Below are 16,959 nucleotides of genomic sequence, written 5' to 3' on the forward strand. Positions count from 1 at the left end.
TGCCACAGCACACGAGTTGGGAACCACTGTGTTAGGGGTTGCCATAGCGTGTCATCTTTTTCCATCTAAGCCTATCTCGTGTCCTTCACAACGTCCATCAACCTTTTCTTTGGTCTTCCTCTCACTCTTTTGCCTGGCAGCTTCATCCTCAGCACTCTTCTACAAACATACTCACTCTCTCACCTCTCAACATGTTCAAACCATTGAAGTCTGCTCTCTCTAACCTTGTCTCCAAAACATCCAACTTTGGCTGTCCCTCTAATGAGCTCATTTCTAATCCTATCCAACCTCCTCACTCCGAGCGAGAATCTCAACATCTTCATTTCTTCTACCTCAAGTTCTGCTTCTTGTTGTTTCTTCAGTGCCACTGTCTCTAATTCGTACATGATGGCCAGCCTCACCACCTCTTCTGTCACAAAGAACACCAGACACCGTCCCCCAAGTGTTCCGGCCTGCTTGGACCCGTTGTTTCACTTCTTTATCACAGTCTCCATTGCTCTGTATTGTTGACCCCAAGTATTTCAATTTATCCACCCACACTATCTCTTTTCCCTGGAGCTTCTTGATAACTCGAGAACTCCTTTACAAACCACATCTGCCATTTCAGCGTGATTATACACCAGATATGCGTCAATTAAATCATGAAATATGATGCAGAATATGCATTCAGCTTTTTGCATCCCGTGCCTGACATCTCTTTTTCTTTTTTTCCCCATTTTTCCGTGACGTCACACAAACCGAACATCCTGTTTATTTGCCGTAGTGTGTTCTGATCTGTCCTGGTCCTTGAGTGTTGTCGCATGATTAAACAAGATCACAATAATTTATGACAGTGGTGTCAAACTAATTTTGTCACGGCCAGATTCATTCTCCAATATGGAGAACACCTGTCTCTCCTTTTAATGCCAGACATACGTAGTTCTATATATAGCATTTTTCTATATTCCTTTTGTGATGGAGTGGCGCTGTGGAGCAGATGTAAAGCGTTGACCTCGTAGTTCTGAGGTGGAAGATTCACCTGCGTGGAATTTGGATGTTCTCCTTGTGGCTGTTGTGGTTTTTCTCAGGGTAGTCCGGTTTCCTTTCACATTCTAAAAACACGCAAAATTAATTAGACACTCTACATTTCCCATAGGTCTGCGACTGTTGTCTGTCTCTATGTGCTCTGTGATTGGCTGGCAACCAGTTCAGGGTGTAACCTGCCTCCTGCCCTATGACAGCTTGGATAGGCTCCAGCACTCCTGCGACCCTTTTGAGGATAAGCAGCTAAGAAAATGGATAGATGGATTTTTGTGACATGACGGTGTTATTAAGAAATGTTATTGTTGAGCAAGATCCCAAATTCACAGCCAGCCACTTGGAGTTTGTCAAGATAACCACGATTTTGTGCCAACCACCTGTCACCTTGTCAGATTGAACGCTTGTGTCCCACTTCCTGGTTAGCATTTGTCTCGAAAAAGGGGCACCACGTTCTTTTTTTAAGATGGGTTACATTAAGGAAAAACAAAGGAAAAACCTCACGGTAATCAGTCTCAAAAATTGGAAGGTTGCTGCACTTTAAATGGTGAAGGTTTTTCGTTCGGCTCAGAGAAAGCCACACCCCAACTGATGCTTTTTTTGTTATGATACCGAAGATTGCATCTTATTTTGAAAAGGGGCAGCTGGCTTGACTTCAGTAGACTGGAATGGGTGGTCTTTCACTTTAAATATTACTGGCGCAGGGGATCCTGGGTAATATCTCTTTCTTTTTCTTCATCTTCCCCCCTGAGGTAGGAGTTTCGATCGGGGGGGCACACAGTCCATTGAATCAAGTAGCCAGGGCCCTGACAGGGTCGAGGGCACCCCGGCAGGTTCAGGGAGGCGGGGCAAAGGGGGCCACCCCCGGGCGCGGGGGGACGTCCAATACCGAAGGACGAGGACATCAGTCCTTCCTTGGGGGCGCACCTGAGGCCGAGCATAACCCATGGAAGATTATCCAAACAGTTGCTGTCCGTCAAGCTGGCGTAAGGGCTGCTTTCATGGAGCGGTGGAATCGCTCGCAGAGACCGTTTGTCTGGGGGTGATAGGCGGTAGTGCGGTGCAGCTTGACCCCCAAACTCTCAGCAACTGCGTTCCAGAGTTTGGAGGCAAACTGAAGGCCACAGTCGGAGGAGAGGTCGGACGGGGTCCCGAAGCGCACAACCCACGTGCCGATGAACGCCCGGGCCACGTCCGACAATGTCGCCGAGGAGAGGGGAACGGCTTTGGCCCAGTGAGTCATCCTGTCCACCATGATGAGCAAGTAGGTGAAACCGTGTGAGGGAGGAAGCGGACCCATCAAGTCGACGTTGACGCGGTCGAACCTCCTCTCGGGGACAGCGAAGGACTCCAGGGAGGCTTTTGCATGGCGATGCACCATAGCACGCTGACAGGCCACGCAGAAGTCGAACCCGGTCTGCACCCCGTGGTCCGAGGGCTGGTCCGCGCTCATACGGGAGTAGTCAAGACCCAGATGCACGGTGCACACTGCCCTGGAGAGGCGGTCTGCGACCACATTAGATTGCCGGCGATGTGTTGGATGTCTGTAGTGTACTCAGATGAACAACAGTTGGCATTCCTGGCGGACAGACCACGGCTCGGCCACCTTGGACATGGCAAACGTTCGGGGTCCACATATGCCGTAAACCCACAGCCTTACAGTAGTGAACGGAAGTGGCGGATGGCCAGCCAGAGGCCGAGGATCTCCCTATCAAATGTGCTATGTCTGCGTTCCCTGTGGACCAGCTGACGGCTGAAAAAGGCAAGCGGTTACCAGGCACCGCTGACCCACTGTTCGAATATGGCCCCGACAGCGTAGTCCAACGCGTCGGTAGTGAGACCGATGGGGGCTGCAGGGGAAGGGTGGGCCAGCATAGCGGCCTGGCTCAGTGCGGCCTTCGTGGCCCCGAAGGCTTCCACCCTCTCGGCCGTCCATTCAATGTCCTGGTTGGGGGCCTTGCCCTTAAGAGCCTCATACAGAAGGCGCATTGGTGTGGGCCGCCCAGCGGATGAACCGGTGATAGAAAGTCACCTCAGAAACTCCCGGAGCCCCCAAGCCGAGCGAGGTTGGGGAAAAGCGGAGACGGCCTCCACCTTTGATGGAAGGGGGGCGGCACTGTTTTTGTCGATGAGGTGCCCAAGGAACTGGATGGAGGGCACCCCGAAAACACACTTCGCGGGGTTGGTGATCAGGCCATGCCGCTCGAGTCTCGCAAAGAGGTCCCTGAGGTGCTTCGAGGAGCTGGCGACGAAGATGTCGTCCAAAAAAATGAACACAAAGGGCGAGTGTCTGAGCACCGAATCCATTAACCATTGGAAAGACTCGGCCGTTTTTTGAGTCCAAACTGCATCCTCAGGCCAAACAGCGTGACTACAGCCGTCTTGGGAACATCTGAGGGGTGCACGGGGACCTGTTCCGTGTCAAGCCAGGGAACTCACCAAGGAGGAGCTGATACATGGTGTCATCTGAGAGTGAACTGGAGAGACCACCATAAGTCACCTCGTTGCGGACACAGGCATCCGAGCAGAAAGTCAGTGCATCCACCAGACGGCCGTTCTTAGCGTCCACCAGCAGCTCGTGGGCACAAAAAAAAAAATCAGCGCCGAGGAGAGAGAAAATGACGTCGGCAGTGACAAAGTCCCATGTAAAGCGCCGACACCCGAAACACAAGTCCACAGTCTTTATGCCATACGTGCGGATAGGGGAGCCGTTAGCAGACAGTAGGGGTGGCCCCTGAGTCCCACCAGCAGCGTCATCTGCAGTGGTGGTCAGGACGCTCCTCTGGGCGCCAGTGTCGCAAAGGAATTTGCGCCCTGAAAGGGTGTCCATGACGAAGAGCACCCGGTTCTTCCCCCTCACGGCCGCTACGGAGCGTGGGCTTTGGCGTTTCCCCGTCGGGTCGTAGTGTCAAGGGGCACGGCACATCTTCGCTTTCGCGCCAAAACGGATGTAGGAGTAGCACAAGCCTGTGCCAGCGTGGACTTCGGTGGCGATGGGGCTCATGCTGGAGGGAACCCCCGCGCCCGGGGGCTAGTAACTGCGTGCTGGGGCCAGCACCTCAGGGGAGAAGCGCTGGACGGCCAGGTAGAAACAGCCAGGGCACGGGGCTCAGTGATACAAGTGTTAGCGAGTGCTGTCTGAACATGCAATGGCATGTATCTGAGAAACAGTTTCATGAAAAGGAAGTTGGGCTCCTCCGTGTCCAGCAGGTTTCGCATCATTTCCATATGTTCGGAAGGTTTGCTGTCCCCCAGTCCATTAATAGCCAAAATATGTCAGGCTTGCTCTGGCTGTGAAAGCTCGCAAACCTTGAGGAGGTGAGCCTTGAGCCCAGCATATTTATCTTGGGCCGGGGGAGATGTGATGAAACTCACTGCTTTGGCCACCGTTGAGCTGCAGTGGGCTGAGACAACGTGGTAATAGCGTGCGGTATCATCCGAGAGCCCGTGGAGAATGAATCGAGCCTCTGTCTGCGCGAACCACGCTGCCGCGGACGTCTCCCAAAACTCCAGCAATTTCAGGATGGCGGTTGCCATGTTCGGTATAGTCTCGTAAACGCCAAGATTGACGACGGGGTCACCAGTGTAGCGCCGAATAAAAGGAGTCGGAGGTGAAGTGTTGAACACAGGACCAAACCTCTTTTAATGCAGACATCAACGGAGTGAACCCATTTCAGCGGGAACTCTCTAACACACTAACACCGGAAGAGTAACCACCAATAACGTCCATGCGGAACCTCGTAACCTAAGTCGAAGGTGAATTATGTAGACCACCGCATATATATATATAATTTTTCACAATCATACCGAAGGTGAATTTAGAGTTCCTAATTAATGCATGTTTAGAGGGATTTAGGATGAAAACAGTGCCCGGAGGAAAAACCACAAAGGCAAAGGGAGAACATGCAAACTACACACAAGTGGGTCTGGGATTGAACCCGGGACCTCAGAACTGTGAGGCCAAGGGTCTAGCCAATATCACCACTGTGCTTCCTCCTAGTTTATCTTAATGTGTTTAACCTTTTTTTAAAAAAAAAAAATGTTCGAGAAGATAGAATTCACTTTTAAATTTCTCATTGAAATTGGCCGACTGACTCAAGAAATAATTGACACAAAACATGCAATGCAACATGCACTTTAAATCCTGTTTTCATCCTCCCAGCATGCTTTGAGGCATTGAGGAGGTTCTTAGTTGCGCAAAGCATGCTGAGTGCGCATGTAAACTACTGCTTACAAATGCAAAAAGCAATTCTTCCCCTCTGCCTTGTGAGCGCCATTTCATGGGAGCTTACATACTCACAAAAACATGTGCTAGCATACCTGGTAACAGTGTAACCAGTGTGTTCAAGTGGACTTCATTGGACAATTCACACAATCGTCCACATAAGGCATGCTGTCCATTTTTAAGAAAGTGTAAGACTTTTAAGTTCATTTTATGTTTGCAATCATGCAGCCTCATCCTCTGTGTGTGTCTCAGCTGGAAAGCATTGGCCTCACAGTTCTAAGGTGCTGGGTTCAATACAGCCACGACTGTGTAGAGTTTGCATGTTGTCAGGTTCACCAATCAGACATTCATTAAACAGGGGGAAAAAAAGGAAGCAAAGACACCAGTTCAAGTCTCGCAAGGAGAGAGGAGAGGAGAGGAAATGTCTCGTACAATTCACCACTGCACTCTCTGATTATCCTCTCCTCAGCACCTCTATTTATTTAGTTTTGAGACGCCCCTTATTTACATGGATGTTACAATAAGGAGACGACAAACAAAACAGTTTGAAACAAGGTGTACGTGTTTGTTAATGTGCGTGTGCATGTGTGGAAGATTGCCGAATACATGTGTGGTCATCATTTCTTTAACAGGCAGCAGTTCTAACAGTTCTGATGATTAGATGTTTTTGTTCTTGCTATCTCCTGCTAGGAAGCTGCCATGTTATCTAGGGCAGAGCAAAGCATTTCTTTATTGGAAGCAAATGTATGATAAGTATGATCACAATTATTCCTACATTTCCCCCCTGTTTATCCTACATTTGCTACCACGTTTTCTAGAGGAGAGCAAAGCATTCTTCATTGCAGGCAGAAACAGTAACTGAATTGGAGCAGAGCAAGGCATTTCTTAATTGCAGGCAGAGCAGTAACTGAATTGGAGCAGAGCAAAGTGTTTCTTCATTGCAGTCAGAAGCAGTTACTTAATACTATTTAGAATTATTTCTACATTAACCTCCTGTTTAACCTACATTTGCTCAAATCCTTAAATCATCTAATTGATCACCCTTTCATCTTACACTCGGAAGAAAATATAGCACTAATTACTTGTAATCTTCTGGATCAGAGAACAGGTCTGGAAGAGAAGTCATAACGTCATCATCGTGGTCAAGAATATCACTGTCATTACTCTGTTGTGCCAATAGTGGATATATTTCTGGCAAGTTTGAATTTGTCGGGGCAATGGCAGTGGTTATAAGTTGGTTAAGTGATGCCTTTATGCAGGGAATACAACAACAGCCACACAATGCAAGAATAGCTGCAAACAGCAATAGAAACTAGGACAGAGAACACCAAATTTTTAGATTTGCCAAACTTTTTTTTCCCCCCACCACTCAGACCTGGCTGATGTGTTTACACCAGGGTGCTGCTTCATCTTGTGGTTGAGGGTGAGGAGGTCTTGAATGGCCCTTGTGCGTGACCCAGCAGGTGCTGTGATATTTGGAATAAACAACACTGGTCACCGAACATTGAGCAGTCGCCACCCTTCTCGGCCGGTAGCATGTCGACCGCTATGCGGTTCTGGAACGTCATGAGTGAGGTTGCAGCTGGTTGTTCCCTTATGGCAATAAAGCCTGCTTCCGTATAATTACCTAGTTTCTGTGCATTGTAATGTATGTAGTTGATTCTGTCAACGTTTTTATTCAGAGTTATCCATAAGATGGATTCCCATCCTGCAGCAATCTCATTAACCAATTTATACTCATCTGGTATGCAGTTGGGATGCCATTTGCATCAATGTATGTCCGATCTCCATCTTTCCAAGAGGACCTTTGCCTTCGGTAGAACTCAAGGGGAGGTCCAAAGATAGATGCGGCCAATTGTATATCCTCTGGTTTGGATGGAAACACAGTCACAGATAAGAGCAGTGATACCAGTGTACACGTTCCTGCTGCATTTATCAGTGTGTCATACAACTTTTGACCAACACACCACCACAACAAATTGCTGCATGGGAGCAGTGGGGCAGTTTGCAGATGGATATCACGACACCATGTTTTGTTGAGACTTCCCACCTTAAAATCTGTCCCTGTAAAGCTAACACCGGAGAAATCAGCCAATGCAACATTAGTAGATAATATCAGTTTACCATTTACTGCCTTAGTTGTTGGATAAACACTTTTCCCTTTCTGACAAGTGGTGTTAGGAGTTGTTTTAGTCATTACCTCCAGGGTACATTGTGTTGGGATTTCTGTTGGAATGACACACATTAGTGGCCCAGGGCCCATGCATGTGATGTAACTATAGTTTACCTTGTTAGGTACATTCTACATTAATAACAACCAGTTTTGTTTCGTATTTGTAAATAAGATAATCATAATAATGAAAAAATGTTCCTCAGGTTTTTCGGTTAATATACTCCCTCCATAATATACGTACTCTTTTGTATGGCATTCGGGTCTAAGGTAGCATTAAATTGGCAAATGGTGAGAAGAAAGTGGGGGTTTCATTTAGCATAAGCCCAAAGATGGAATCCCCAGCAATTAGACTCTGCCAAGGAATTGAATAAGTGCTGAACTGATTCACTGGGAGGCACACATGGAGTCGTCCTCTCATGCCTCGGTGACTCCCGCATAGTTGTTTACCAATGTTATTTGAAATGAGGTTGCGCCTCTTTATCTTATGTGTGGTAGGCATAGTTGACTGAGTATAATTATGTATTTTTGTCAGCTTTACAGGTGTCCAAAAGTAGCATATGAACAAAAATATCATTACGGCTGTCAATGTTACAGCCTAACATGCTATCATATTATTTAGCCATTTTGAAGTCATGTCGACCAAGTCACCCCTAAATGAGTCAAGTATCTTAAATCTTCACCAGCCTTCAGGTATTTTCAGATACTGTAAATCTCCACCCACCGTATGCTGGTCTTTGCTCAGCTTTACCCTTGGGTGATTCAGCTGAGATGACCTTTTACAGTGTGTAAGGTGTATCCACGTGTTTCTTTCTGCTATTTTGTCCATGTCATTCAGCTCTTGCTCAGTCTATGCCGGTGTTCGGATAAAACTGCATGTACACTAGATGTTAATTCCTAAACAGACATAAGATGAATAGACAAATGGCAGTAATAAGGTTATTAAAGCACAGTAACTTGTTACTTTTTTTTTTTTTTGATTGTGTAGTGCAGGGATGTCAAACTCATTTCTCTTGCGGGCCACGTTGTAGTTCAGGTTTGCCTCAGAGGGACATTTCGAGTGAAGGCAGCATGGGATCGATTCCCGCTCAGTGATGGTGTCGACATCTGCACTGCGACTGGTTGGCGACCAGTTCGGGGTGTAGTCTGCCGCTGCCCGAAGTTAGCTGGGATTGGCTCCAGCTCTCTCTCCGAATAAATGCAGAAGGGTTGCATCAGAAAAGGCATACGGCGTAAAAAAATCAAAAAGACAGTTACTGCCGCACCACCATGACAATGGCACAAAAATGGCTTTACACATCAATGCTGATAAAATTCCCAATTTGTTTCTAGTCCTATAAAATTGATGCAGTTGAAATTTCCTAGTGACACGCCATTAGAAAAGTTTTTTTGTTTTTCAAGAGAAGTCAATGGACACACAGAATCGCCCAACTTTTTATTTTTATTTTTTTCTGCATTTGTTATCAATAAATAGCATTGGTATTATCTCTGGATCTGTGCAAACAACACAATCTTTTGGACACGTTTTTTGTATGTAGTTATCCAATTTGTTTTGTTTTTATTTTATCTATTTTTTTTTGGGGGGGGGGGAGTTGGGACCTTAAGTGGTTCCCACTGGTACCACTCGAACACAAAAATGAAAATAACGGGTAGCGTTTTAATCCAACACCCAACAGTAAAATTTAACTGTTGCGTTGCCATTATGACAGCAGTCTCACTCCCATGTGTAACCGGACTACAGCGACCTTGGCAGTGGGAATGAGAACAGCTATCTTACAAGTGGCCAATAAAAACAAATTAGTTTTGTTTGTTAACAATGGTTTCAAGAGCAAAAACTTTCCTACAATGAACAAATGAACTCAAGTACCCCTTTTTGCAATTTTTGAAGCTGTTTGGGGTTGTTAATAACTCCTGAAAGGGACCAACTTGTGTGTGTTTTTTTTTTCTCCTTCATCATTCGTCTATGTCTCATTGTGTGGAAAATATTGGTAATTTGGATGGTCTCCCAAACAGTGTTTTGAATGGAATGAGACCGTTACGTGCTTGTAATGTATGTATAGTTAGACTAAATGTATCATTGTGTCCAAATTGCCCCTGCGTGTGATTGTGAGTGCGGCTGTTTGTCTCCATGTGACCTGCAATTTGCTGGCAACCAGGTCAGGGTGTACCTTGCCTCCTGCCCGTTGACAGCTGGGATAGGCTCCAGCCCTCGCCGCGACCCTTGTGAGGATAAACGGCTAAGAAAATGGATGGAGGGATGAATCGATGTGTAGCTTGAGGAAACTGACCACGTTTTGGATGCACATTCCCTTGTGGATTATGTCGCACACAGATCAAACAAGCCCTACATAAAAAGTTTTTTGCATACAAGTTAAATCCACGGATCATGTAATGCCTTTGTACCAGGGCTACCATTCCCCCTGTTGAGACCTGAGACTTCCCATGGCTCAAGATTGCCGCCCACTTAAAAAATATTTTTGGGTAGATTTTATTTTTTTTTTTTTTGTATCTGTGCTTTCATAATTCCCATTTTGTAATGTAGTACCTTATTTTTTCCACATTTTTAGTTCTAACTGGGAAGCTTTGTTGTTGCATTTTGTTTAACACATCTCAAAGTATGTCTTCATTTGTTACATGGTCAGCTAATCCCATAAAGGTTTTGGCTGCTGCTTCTTTTGCTATTTTATCTGTAAATCCATTTCCTAATGATTCTTTGTATTTTATGTGTGTACTGCACATTTACATATGGCTATTTCTTTTGGTAATTGAACTCCTATGAGCAAATTTTGTAGTAGCTCTGCATGTGTCACTGTGTTCCCTGTAGTTGTCGCTATTCCTCTATTTTTCCAGTATTGTCTGTGTAGATTGTGATACCACCGTGAATACAGCAGCATCTGGTCTCAGATTGTTTAAGACTGTCCAATAAGATATTGGCTGTACAGTTCAGTCGTCCCAATCCAAATCTGGTTCTTTTTCAGTCCAATCAGGAACATTTCGTACTACCAGAACAAATTGTCCCAAACTCTTCCACTCCCGTTGTCATGACGTGTGAGGTGGTATCCATTCCTTGTGTAGTGCATTTAGTTTGTCAGTCAGTCTTGTTCCTGTCACCACAACTGATATACCATCTGAGTACGGATAATCATGATTTTGTCTGGTGTGGGCTGTTATAAGTTTATCTTATACTACATTGTCACATGCAATGAGTCACTTCCTACGTCATTTTGTGGTTGTTCAATCACGTCTTGAGCTGTTTGCAGCAAGAAATCTCCTGTTCTTGCGGGAGGTTTGTTTGGAAAATGTAAGGTGTAATAATAGAGCGCTGGATTCCCATTTTGTAAGATATTTAACTGTCCTCCCAGTAATTCCTTTTTTTTTTCTTTTTACTTCTATTTTTCCTGTAAGAGAGGGAATTAAGTGCAGTCCTAGTTTCAGCAAGCCATCTCTTCCCAAAAAACGTATGGGACAAATTAAAAAGTTGCATTTTGGGAGCATTAGTTGTGACATTTTTGATGGGGAGATGGCTGCTCTCTTCCTCATCTGTGGCCACAATTATTAAATGTTTCGCATAAAGCTCCATAAATTTCTCCTTCCTCTGTCGGAAAGATGACTTTCTTTTTCTTTTTTTGTAGCACTCTTTCTGCGTGTATTGCTTGGTTAACGTAATGTTACAGGCTGCCAGTCGGTTTGTCAACCCAATGTTTTTCAATCCATTGTTTTGTAGGATTATTTGAATTTGCATGAAGAGCATTTTTTAATTACCCTTGATACACACTCCCTGGAGTATGATCTTCAGGAATGCCACTGTTTGCTTTAAAACATGCAGTCATTCCAATTCTATATTCTTCAAAGTGTTCATTGTTATTTTATTTTGCTCTTCCAATGGCAGAACAATATGATTTTTTTCTAAGTCTAGCAGAGGTGCGCGATATTAGCCCTTGAACTCCCTGCTGCTGTGAGAAAGTACTTTGCTGTCATATAAATTTATTGTACTTCCACACCATTTAAGTGGTAAGATTTTCTCAAGTCTTGCGTTCCCTGGACGAATTATGTTACATCAACTTTATGAGATGTGATACCTTTTATGACCGTTTTCACATCATCTTGAGTCCATCTTTTTTTTTGTTTTTTGTTGTTGTTGTTGTTTTGTTTTTGTGTGTGTGTGTTTCTCTTATTTTATGCTGCAGGTTAACTATATATATTTTTTGTGTGTATGTTGAGCTGGCCAGCAAAGTCATATTGTGTTATCCACAGATTTAGATGTTTTGTTTTAGTAGGACATTTGCTTTCTACAAACTTCTAGTCCTTACACATCATTATTATTATTATTTTTTTCAGATGTTGTGTTTCAACTATTTTGCTATTTATCAATTATTTGCTATTTGTTTTTTTTTCCCTGTTGGAGTCAGTGGTTCACCTAGGGTAACTACACTGACTTCCCCCTGAAAAGGGTGACAATTACGTTCTGTTTGAGGTAATTCTCAAGCTTCTACCACAAGTGGCGGAGAATTCTTACCTATGCATCCTCAAACAGTTGTCACTCAATTTCCTGTTCAAATGAGGTAGCTAACCTCCACTCACACTTTTACACATGCACACGTTTCATGGAGCTCACGTACAGGACACACCTTGCCCTTTTCTCAGTTTTATAGACTAATTAGTCTGCTCGATAGTGACTAGTATTCTCGAGGTTTGGTTCTGCCGCAGTCACCCAGACGCGCATTCACTCATTCCTCATGAGTGTGGGAGTTTTCTACTCACCAGAGATGTCTTCACTTCCTTCGGCTTCTCGTCAACCCTCAGCTTCGAGACGCAAAGTCGAGGCCCAGTCCCGGAAAGGGTCTCAAGTACCGTGGCCACGGTCTTTGCCTGGACGTCAACTCAGCCCCTGGAAACCTCAGGTATTTTGAGATCCGGCTTGAAGGACCAAGTAAATGTCAGGTTCACCAATCAGACATTCATTAAACAGGACAAAAAAGGAAGCAAAGACACCACCAGTTCAAGTCTCGCGAGGAAAGAGGAGAGGAACTGTCTCATACAATTCACTGCACTCTCTGATTATCCTCTCCTCAGCACCTCTATTTATTTAGTTTTGAGACACCCCTTATTTACATGGATGTTACAAAAAGGAGACGACAAGCAAAGCAGTTTGAAACAAGGTGTACATTTTTGTTTGTGTGCGTGTGCATGTGTGGAAGATTGCTGAATACATGTGTGGTCATCATTTCTTTAACAGGCAGCGGTTCTAACAGTTCTGATGATTAGATGTTTTTGTTCTTGCTATCTCCTGCTAGGAGGCTGCCACGTTATCTAGGGCAGAGCAAAGCATTTCTTTATTGGAACAAATGTATGATAATTATGATCACAATTATTCCTACAATACACACCTACCTCTCATATGGAACCCATGAAGCTCTCATTCTTTGCACCCGTGCAATCCATTTTTCACAACGAACCGGCTCTCTTGGAAACTTATGAAGGAAAAGTCCATTCTCCCGAGTGTTCGCGCAATATCCAGCAATGCAACGTGCCGGCATTTTGGCTAACATGAAAGAACAACGAGCTATCTTCCCACAGGTAAAACTAATAGAAACAAACGAGTCCGCTTCTAATAGTTTTACCTCCGGGAAGGTAGTTCGTTGTTCCTTCGTGTTAGCCAAAATTCCGGCACGTTGGACTGCTGGACACTGCTTGAACACTTGGGAGGATGGATTTACCCTTCATAAGTTTGCAAGAGACCCGGTTCGTTGTGAAAAATGGATTGCACAGGTGCAGAGAACGAGAGCTTCGTGGGTTCTAAATGACAGGTAGGTGTGTATACAACTACTAAAAAAAACCCAATAGTTCGGGGGGACGACGCCGTGGGTGTTGTTCATCTGTCGACGTTGTTCATTGCCGCCGCGAAGGTGGATTGGGCGGGGAAGTGGTTTGGCCGCGTGAGGGAGGAGAAAGGAGCTCTCCATCCTCCTGAGTATGCTACATAGTGTAATACACACTGTCGGGAGTCTGTTGTTAGTTAGAAGTGATCCGCATATCATGTAAAAAATAGTTTGGGGGGGACGTCATAACGTGACAAAAGATCCGCGTACGTATGACAGGCGTGCTAAATGTGTCGATGTGCGCGTCGGACGGCATCGGGCTAGCCGGCGAAGGCTGCTGCATCGCCTCGCCAGCGAAGGCTGAGCGTCGGGCTCGCAGGCGGCAGCGGCTCTGAAGAATGCTGCCGACAATGCTGCACTCTGCCGCGTGCGACGACAACGCCTTAAAGCACCCTGGCTCATTTTCATCGGTGAGGTGGCTTATCATGGCGCCGGGCCGGGCCGCTTTCCGACATTGTTCATAGCCACTGCTGTCCGCAATGAACAACACCGCCAAGCCGGGGCGCTTTACAATGTTGTTCTTCGCCGCCACCGTCCGCGATGAACAACACCGCCGAGATAGGGCGCTTTTCGATATTGTCGCACGCGGCTAAGTGCGGCATTATCGGCAGCGTTGTTCAGACCGCGATGGCTCATCTCCACCGGGGAAATGGATCAGACGGGGAGGCGGTTTGGCCGATTTCGCATATCATCTGAATATGGCTTGAAACAATAGAGTAATATTGCCCCGGTAACATCACTTGGTTGTGTGATGTTTGGGGTGACGTGACGGACAGGAGTTGCAGCCAATATGACGACCACTTGGATGTCATATAATGACACTTCTGCAACTCTGAGCATGTATGATGTGCTCTCTGGTCATATTTATTTTTTCAAATAGATATTGAAGTGAATAATGTTATATATTTTTCATTACAATATCTATTTTAGAATTTTTATTGGGATGACACTTGACCTTTAATCATTTAATAAAAGTTCTTTGTTTGCTTTATCTTTAACATTTTTCGATGCATATCTCTATTTTAGCTCTTTACAACTTCAGCATTACCCAAGAAAACAACTTCCTGTTCTGTCATGGGAAGTAAAACCCATCTGGGCATCACACCTTCAAAATCAAACCACTCAAAACATCCATGAAAATCATAACAAATGACTTCCTTCCCTACTCTCCCTCCTAATTATTTAGTGTTCTTTTCTACACAACTTGACTCAGAATCGTGTTTATTTGCCAGCTATGTCAAGAACACACAAGGAATTTGTCTGGTAGTTGGAGCCACTCAATTGCAACAACAGGCAGTAAACTGACGAGAGTACTTTTGAGACAGTGAGAAAAAAAATAAAACCTAAAAATAAAATAATAGCCACTGACCAATAAAAGTTTTCCAGTAATGTGGTAATTCCTCTTGAATTTTTTTGACAATTGTACAAAAAGATGCAGTCCTCCAGCAATGACAGGAGTTTGAAATGACTGATCGAAAAGTCATCCTTTCCAATGACCACTGTGCAAAGTGCACGAAGACATCAAGAAATGGATGCAGTTTAAAGTGACCAGTTGTGGGATAATTTGGGACAATGTAAAATTGTGCAAATGTTGCAGACGCTCCTCAGGTACATGAGTGGCCAATGAGAGTAGTTTCACTTAGACCTGGGTATTATCCGGGCCATGGGCAACATTCGACCCGATGGATGACCCTGCCCAGCCTGAGAAAGGGCGATCATAAATTAGATTAAAAAAATATGTGTATGCCGTGCAACAGCACAGTGGTGCAGCTGTATTGCATTGGCCTCACAGTTCTGAGAACTGAGGTTCAATCCTGGCCCCACCTCTGTTCAGTTGGTATGTTCTCCCCTTGCCTGTGTGGGTTTTCTCCTGGTACTACAGTTTTCTCCTACATCACAAAAACATGCATTCATGCCGTGCATCTAATACAGCTGTTGTGCCCAGTTGTCGGGGAATCTTGGGGGAACCGGGTATCCACCCAGAGTCCCTCGGCATGTGATGTGTCCTGCCCACAGGATTTCTCTCAAGTGGACCCCTGGTCCCCGGCCCTGTCCTCGATTGATAAGGTGGTGGTTTTAATGCTGTTGCAATCACAGCCGTCATAGGACATTTCTTTTTGCAGGCACATTGGTATAAATTAACTTACGTGCGTCCAGAGGCTCACACCCCTGGGATTCTTTTATTGGGTGTGGGACTACTCAGTTATTGAAGCAGACAACTCATATATAGATGAGGAGCTTATTTATCACCTCACTTATATTTTCGTTCAATAGAACTCGTGCATGTGACGTTTTTCACTGCGCCGCAGTGCGCTTCCGTGTACGGAGGAGACAACGCCCTGTCCTAAATGTTTTTCCCAATCCTAGTTAATGAATGCGAGTTTGTGTGAATCCACGAGTCATTTATTTAAATATTGGTATTTTTATTGAAAAAAATGAGAAGTGTATAGAGATCGTGCACGTGATGGATGGTGCCCAACGAAATACACACGCCTGTATTGCGATCATTTCTGGTACGAATTTTTCTTCTCAACCTCAAATTATCAAGAAGTATTTATAATGCCAAGTTGACTCATTTGAGAACAATGCGCATAAAAAAAACGTCTGTCACAGAGGTTTATGGAGGTTAACGTAACAATATCCTTCTGTGTACGGAGGAGACGACGCCCTTTCCTAAATTTTTTCCCCAATCAAAGTTAATTAATGTGAGTTTGTGTAAAACCAGGGGTCATTTATTTAAAGCCCAAGTGTCATCCCTATAAACATTCTAAAATAGATATTGTAATGAAAAATACATATAACATTAGTGCCATTGTACGATATCCAAGTGGTCACCATATTGGCTGCATCCTCCGTCCGTGACGTCACCCGGACATTCGCCAATGAAAACACGCGGTGCACCCCACTATGGGAGACGAAACGCCCCTTCTGACACGAAAGCTCTTTTTTTAAAGGAGAACACCATACAACCGAATGAAGTTACCGGGGCAATATAACACTGTTGTTTCAAGCCCACGGGGCAATATCACACTATTGTTTCGAGCCATATTCAGATGATATGCGATCACGCCCTTCGCTGCCGAAGCGATGCAGCAGCCCGACGCTGTTCGACACGCACATTGACATATTTTGTACGCAGATCTTTTGTTACGTTATGAGAGACCGATTACGTGGTCCGCCCCAAACTATTATTTTTTTTAGTAGCTGTATAAACACCATTCGTCATTTGGAACCCACGAATCTCTCGTCCTCTGCACCCGTGCAATCCATTTTTCACGACGAACCGGGTCTTTTGCAAACTTATGAAGGGTAAATCCATTCTCCCGAGTGTTCAAGCAATGTCCAGCAATGCATTGAGGCGGCATTTTGGCTAACACGAAGGAACAACGAGCTTCCTGACAGTAGCCCTTTAAATATTGGTATTTGCATTGAAAAAATCCGAGTGGGTCCATCAATATGTGGAATTTATCCCTGATTGAGAACACATTCATCAACAAAGTATTTGTACGCGTCCAGACTTTTGTATGCTTTTACACTCTTCTGTGTAAATCTCGATGACTTATTCACCAGATACATATGTATATCCAGTTGTCCAAGACAGGGAAGCGAATTAACAGTCAAATTTCTTATTTGTGAAAACATCGACTTCGGCATTAAATATGGCTCCT

At 44.8% G+C, this 16,959-nt stretch overlaps 1 long non-coding RNA gene across 1 annotated transcript in view; it reads left to right on the forward strand.

Moving 5' to 3' along the window:
- LOC133493658 (uncharacterized) overlaps positions 1 to 16,959 on the forward strand; it is a 38,003-nt gene that overhangs the window by 1,333 nt on the left and 19,711 nt on the right. The gene's annotated exons all lie outside the window — the stretch shown is intronic.

This window comes from Syngnathoides biaculeatus, chromosome 20 (genome assembly GCF_019802595.1).
Source record: "Syngnathoides biaculeatus isolate LvHL_M chromosome 20, ASM1980259v1, whole genome shotgun sequence".
Lineage (NCBI taxonomy): Eukaryota > Metazoa > Chordata > Actinopteri > Syngnathiformes > Syngnathidae > Syngnathoides > Syngnathoides biaculeatus.